Source organism: Eriocheir sinensis, chromosome 32, assembly GCF_024679095.1.
Source record: "Eriocheir sinensis breed Jianghai 21 chromosome 32, ASM2467909v1, whole genome shotgun sequence".
Lineage (NCBI taxonomy): Eukaryota > Metazoa > Arthropoda > Malacostraca > Decapoda > Varunidae > Eriocheir > Eriocheir sinensis.
The window spans coordinates 17,685,981-17,690,980 of NC_066540.1; the positions used below are offsets into that span (position 1 = coordinate 17,685,981).

General features: G+C 44.6%; 1 protein-coding gene across 5 annotated transcripts in view; it reads left to right on the forward strand.

Moving 5' to 3' along the window:
• The first annotated feature begins 4,083 nt into the window (after window positions 1-4,083).
• Window positions 4,084-5,000, forward strand: part of LOC127006378 (large neutral amino acids transporter small subunit 1-like) — a 27,714-nt gene continuing 26,797 nt past the window's right edge. For all 5 annotated transcript variants that reach the window (XM_050876299.1, XM_050876302.1, XM_050876297.1 and 2 more), the window contains exon 1: window positions 4,084-4,316. The gene's annotated coding sequence lies outside the window, so the exon portion shown is untranslated. The remainder of the gene's footprint in view (window positions 4,317-5,000) is intronic.

The window sequence follows — 5,000 nt, forward strand, 5'->3', positions numbered from 1 at the left end:
CCCCCCCCTCTCTCTGGGTATGCATGCGATGTGAAGCGTTGCACATTATATGACTTGTCTATAATGGCGGATAACTCGAAAGTATATATATGCTAAGTACGGTAGGGTAGTGTTTTATGCAAAGGACCTTAACTCCTGCTCCAGCGTAACTGAACGTTGCTCAAGTGCTGTATGAGGTTTGTTTTGGCAATTGTACAGCCACTGAAAGTTGTACGAGTATATGACCGGTATTTTCAGACGCTCCCGCCAATAACATCATTTATTTCCACAGACCGAAAAGGATATTGATAGCGTTGTGATTAATGTTATTTCCACGTTCATGTTACAGAAGCTTTGTCACATTACCACCAGGGTCAAAGAACTACCCCTGGAAAAGCCCAAACTACCCGTGGAAGCGTTGTCAAAATTGTGTTCTTGGGCCTTCAAAGGTTTAAAAATATGGCCCTACGACCCTCCTTCCCACGTAGCTGACGCTTGATCATGTGTAGGAGATCGCGTAGGAGACGGAAAGGAAAAGGGCTGGAATTGAAGCGGAAATTCACTGGAGAGTAAAAACGTGAAACGAAATTGGAGAAATATATGAAAAATTTATTCTGATGTTAGGAAAAGACTGCCGTACGATGTGTTCATGTAGATATGTTAAAAAGTCATAGCAAACAAAAGTAGATAGCGAGCATATGACGGATGGATTAATGATGTAAATAACTGACCACATAGGCTATATATGTTACTTCAACATTCAACACCATCGACAAACAGGTCATCCTCGTCATCACTGTTAATGTTGATGCAGTCGGGATATAATTTCTATTTATCTGCCATTAATTCAAGTAGTACATATGTGCATAGATTCATATCTCGTGTACAGCACAAGTGTTAGAGAGAGAGAGAGAGAGAGGAGCGGGGGGAGAGAGGAGCGGGGAAGGAGGAGGGAGGGAAAGGGAGGGATGGGAGTAGGGGAAGCCAGGGGTGGAGGTCGGCGGTGAATACACGTCACTAACACGTCACGCCTCACCTGTTCGAATGTGTAAGTGGCTCACGCAGGTTTTGCCATCACGGTCAAGAGTAAACGCCATAATTAACCGCATCTGGCATTGCACAAGAGCGTCAAAATTTAGCGGAGTGTGTGAAACAGTCTGTGCCAAAGTCCCACGCGGATCCGAGTCTTCGTTTGAAAGATATTTGCGAAAAACAGTATGTGTCATAGGGTCTGATATAGATACTAATTGTTGTTGTTGTTGTTGTAGTTGTTATTGTTATTGTTATAGGAAGACCCAGACAGTTTAAAATAATAATAATAATAAAAGTCCACCGTGATACAAAGGCCTTTCCCAACGTCCTCCATCTGGTTCCCTGTCCGGCATGTGGTCTGGCACGCTTAACCTACGGGGCCTTGGTTCGAATCCTGGCCTATAGTGAATATATGGCGTTGTCGATATCTACACCTTCGCAAGATAATGGAGTATCGCTGGGATGACCTCGTGTTGAACCAGTAACTATGCTCCGTGACACCGCCTCGAGGCCTGTTACCAGCTAAGTCCGTGGTCTCTATGCCTCTCACTCCCCGTTTTCTTTCTCTAATTTCTCCTTTTCCTGCATCCCTTTTTATCATCTCAGTATCCCATCTCTCCATTTTTACTCTCATTTCTTTCCTCGTGGTGCAAATACCATATATGTATTCTTAGTTGTATAATCTCATCTCTCTCTCTCTTCCTTTGTGTTTTCTTTCAATACTTTCTTTATTCTCCTGCCATTGTTTCTTTTTAGTTTCCTGGTGGTACTCAAACATGTATCCTTAGTTGTATAATCTCACTCTGTTCTGCCTGGGGGTTGGGATGGCATGCTCTTCCCTTCTCCTGTGTTGTTTACTTGCAACAATTAACTCTCGATCAATCTTTCCTCGCATCTTGTCGGTTTCTCTCTCAGTTTCTCTATCTTAGTCTTCTGCACCGCCGTCTCCTTCGTCAGCCCTCCTACATACTGATCCCATTTCATTCTCTTATACCGCCTGGGTGTTGGGATAGCATGCTCGACTCCCTTCTCCTGTGTTGTTTACTTGCAACAATAAACTCTCAATCAATTTTTCCTCGCGTTTTGTCGGTTTCTCTCTCAGTTTCTCTATCTTAGTCTTCTGCACCGCCGTCTCCTTCGTCAGCCCTCCTACATACTGATCCCATTTCATTCTCTTATACCGCCTGGGTGTTGGGATGGCATGCTCTTCCCTTCTCCTGTGTTGTTTACTTGCAACAATAAACTCCCAATCAATCTTTCCTCGCGTTTTGTCGGTTTCTCTCTCAGTTTCTCTATCTTAGTCTTCTGCACCGCCGTCTCCTTCGTCAGCCCTCCTACATACTGATCCCATTTCATTCTCTTATACCGCCTGGGGGTTGGGATGGCATGCTCTTCCCTTCTCCAACAAACTATCAATCATTCAAACAGAAAATCCTTTTGAAAATTTAGCAGAATGCACTTATATCCATGCATGGCCTACGAGAGACTGAATCTTCCCAAGTCACATGGAAACACAAACTGGTTCGACTTTCGCAGAGTACCAGACAAGCTTTTCGGATGAGCTGGTTGTGTTACCGAAATATCTTAATTTTATCGAATGGTGCTTCATCGTTGTGGTCGATTATGAAGGCCTGTTTGCTTTCAGTGGGCCGCCAATGTCCCGGGATTCTCTTCATGAAAACTCCCTCAATGTCATCACCGTCGATTGTAATGCTGACTTGCCTGATTGGCGAGCCTCCCATAACCCACTTAGACAGGGGGCACCTCTTTGGCCGACTGTTAAAGGAGTGGCCCTCCCGTTACGGTGGTCGCGGGCAAACCTTTCCTTGTCTGGATTAAATTCTCGTGTGTTTCGTTCTACGCGATGGTCGTGGGAGTGGAGTTCAGAGCAAAATTCTGGCATTTCACGATTACGTCCACTCTTACGATATATCTTTGTGTTCATGCCATCAATGTTCACTACCACGAAGCCGCCTGCCATCAACTCGTCATCCGCTATATCGTCCTCAGAATCTTTTGTAAGTGAATTCATGGCCTCGCACGCATCGTCCTCATCATCATCATCCGAAGCGATATTATAGATGCTGTCTGTCTTGAGTTCTGTCTCTTACCAAACAAATTCTTCACAATCTCGTTATTCGTCTTGGTAGGCCTATATCTTTCTTCTCTCTCTGCTGTTACTTAATTGATCCCGGACTGGCGTATTTTCGTGGCCCTTTCCTTAACCTTGCGTGCCCCGGTGAAGGTTCTAATTCCATCTCTCGGCGTAAAGGAAGTAAAAACGATTATACTCTCTCTCTCTCTCTCTCTCTCTCTCTCTCTCTCTCTCTCTCTCTCTCTCTCTCTCTCTCTCTCATCACCCATTTCTTCTCATTATTCATCTTATTCATTACACATTTCCCCATTTCGTCTGTTCCCTGAGTTCAGAATTATCAGATTTCGGGGTAATGTGACGGAGATACAGCACCGAGGCCGCGCGCATCTCTCAGAAGCATCCATTGCCGTGGGAGATGAGAGGAGAAGGAAATGCCATGTGTGCCCCGACCATATTAGGAGGAGGAGGAGGAGGAGGAGGAGGAGGAGGAGGAGTTAATGATAGAGGAAAAGGAGGAGGAGGAGGAGGAGGAGGAGGAGGAGTTAATAGTAGAGGAAAAGGAGGAGGAGGAGGAGGAAGAAGAAGAGAGAGGAAGAGGAGGAAGAAGAAGAAATGGGAGAGAGAGAGAGAGAGAGAGAGAGAGAGAGAGAGAGAGAGAGAGAGAAGGAATGAAAAAAATAAAATAACAGAAAAAAAATACATAAAAAAATCGATCTAGTATATAATATAATAATTTAAAACCATATCGTTTAAACCCAAACACCAAAATTCCACAACGTAGCTACAAAATAAACATCAAAATTACCCTTCATTAACTTCAACCCACCTTAACTCATAAAAATAATAACCCTTGCATCATTTTCTCTTACCTCCCACCCACGTAAAAATTAATCGACGCCATACTGAACCCAACCCCCAAAAAAAGAAACCGTACGACAATTTTTCCCCACAAAACCGACAGAATATAACCCAAAGCACCGACCGCCACCCTCAGCACTCACGCTTAAGCCGAGGGGGAGTGTACACGCGTTCTCTCCAAGGTGCTTGTCACATGGTTCCCACCCCGGCATAATTCATCCTTTTTCCTCATTATTCGTCCGAGTTATGTCCAAGCGAAGATGAGTGAGTGCGCCGTGACCCCGAAAGCCCTCATCTTCCTGCAGACCAAGGTTACCAACACCTAGCGACGGTGAAAACGGGTGAAAATCAGGTAAATATGGGAAGATTTTTGACCATTGTTGACATTCGGGGTCGGGCAAGGGATAGTGGGCTCAGGTGAAATTTCTGGATTTGTGTTGTTGATGGTGTTTGTGTTGTTTATGTGTTTTGTTTGTTTGTTTTTGCGTGTTTTTCTTTATATATGTTAACGTGAAGGAGTTAGGGGAGGAAGGAAGGGGTGGGGATAGGCAAGGGAAACTGTGCCACGGGGTTTGGACAAGGAAAACTGGGCTATATTGTTTTTGTTGTTGTTGTTTGTTTTTTGATGTTTGGAGAGTGTTTCCTTATGTTATTTTTGTGTTTATTTATTATTAATTGCATGTTTTTTCCCTATATGCATTTGTTGATAAGTTAGAAGCTTGTAGGAGGAGGAGGAAAGAGGAGAAGGAGGAAGAGAAGGAGGAAGGAGGAGGAGGAGGAGGAAGAAAGTAGAGGAAGAATAAGGAATAGGAGGAGGAGGAGGACGAACACGGAAGAGGAAGAGGAGGAGGAGGAAAGAGGAAAAAGAGCAAGGAAGAAGAGGAGGAGGAAGAGGAGGAGGAGGAGGAAGAAAGAAGAGGAAGAATAAGGAATAGGAGGAGGAGGAGGAGGAGGAGAACGAACACGGAAGAGGAGGAGGAGGAGGAGGAGGAGGAAAGAGGAAAAAGAGCAAGGAAGAGGAGAAGGAGGAAGAAAG